Source organism: Echinops telfairi, unplaced genomic scaffold (genome assembly GCF_000313985.2).
Source record: "Echinops telfairi isolate 266 unplaced genomic scaffold, ASM31398v2 ScPeMD7_60;HRSCAF=208, whole genome shotgun sequence".
Taxonomy (NCBI): domain Eukaryota; kingdom Metazoa; phylum Chordata; class Mammalia; order Afrosoricida; family Tenrecidae; genus Echinops; species Echinops telfairi.
The window spans coordinates 43,819,447-43,820,985 of record NW_022103958.1 but is presented as its reverse complement, the minus strand read 5'-3'; positions in this window follow the sequence as shown (position 1 = coordinate 43,820,985).

Sequence of the window (1,539 nt, the reverse complement as noted above, 5' to 3'; positions counted from 1 at the left end):
ACAGAACAGGGAAATACAGCATACTTTCAAATCAGGAAAGTTATGTGTCATGTTTGTATCCTTTTACCATATTTATTCAATCTGTATGCTGAGCAGATAATCAGAGAAGCCGGACTACATGAAGGAGGAAGCAGCATCAGGTCTGGAGGAAGACTTATTAACAAACTTATTATGTAGATGTATGTAGATGACACAGCCTTGCTTGTGGAAAGTGAAGAAACTCCCACACCCTTACTGACGAAGATCAAGGATTTCAACCTTCAGTATTGATTGCAACGTAATGAAAAGAAAAGACAAATCCTCATATCTGGGCCAATAGGTAATCATAATGGAGGCAAGATAGAAGTTGTCAAGGATTTCATTTTGCTTGGACCCATAATCGATACTCGTGAAGAGAGCAGCCAGGAAGTCAAACAATGCATATTCAATTAGGCGGGTCTGATACACAAAACCTGAGTGCTCACAGCCCATACCTGAAACACATCTTAGGGTTTACTTTGTAAAATCCGGAGTGGATCCCAGAGAAAATCCAAATAATAATATTCTTTCTTTCATTTCCTGGACCCACACAGAATTATACGGCATTGAAAAGGATTTTCCAAAATTACATGAGGATCTTTACAAACTCACTCAACAAATTTCAATTATATCTTGAATTTTATCATCCCTGTTTGTTCCATTTATATCAATTATCCCACATGCTAGTTGAGCCAGGAGAGACTAATTTATGGTTAAAATGTGCTAAATGGAAAGATAACCCAAGATAGTTTAGCTATAGATATAGGCAAAACAGCTAAAATTCTTCTTGTAGAAGCTCAATTTAAGGGAGAAATTACATAAATAATTTCTAAGATTTTTCCCAAATAATTGATTGAACAGAAGTCCATTCTTACATATAAGAATGGAAGTGTACACCCAGGGCTTCAAAGAATTGGTGGGAAAAGGTGGTGGGAAGGGAAGAGGTGTTAACAAACCCAGGGACAAGGGAACAACAAGTGATCCAAATTGGTGGTGAGGTGGGTGTGGGAGGCCTGATAGGGCGTGATCAAGGGGAATGTAACAAAGGGGAAGTGCTAAAACCCTGGTGGGGACTGAGTATGATAGTGGGACAGGAGGAAAATCAAGGGAAATAGAGGAAAGAGCTGGGAGGCAAAGGGCATTGATAGAGGTCTACATAAAGACATACATATGCAAATATATTTATATGAGGGTGGGGAAGTAGATCTACGTGTCTATATTTATAAGTTTAGTATTAAGGTAGCAGAAGGACGTTGGGCCTTGTATTAGTCTAGGTACTTTGGAGAAACAAATCCACAGCGACTCATGTATAAGAGAGAGTTTTATGTAAAGAAAAGGTGCATCACGAAAACAGCCCAACCCAGTGCTGCCCAAGCCCACAAGTCCAACATTAACCCATTAACCCAACACCAGTCCACAAAGTCTTCCACCTCACAAAACAGAGGCAATGATGCCGACTGCAGGAGGAAAGCTGAGTCAGTGAATGAACAAGCATCTCAGCACTAGCAGGGGTCTCCACAC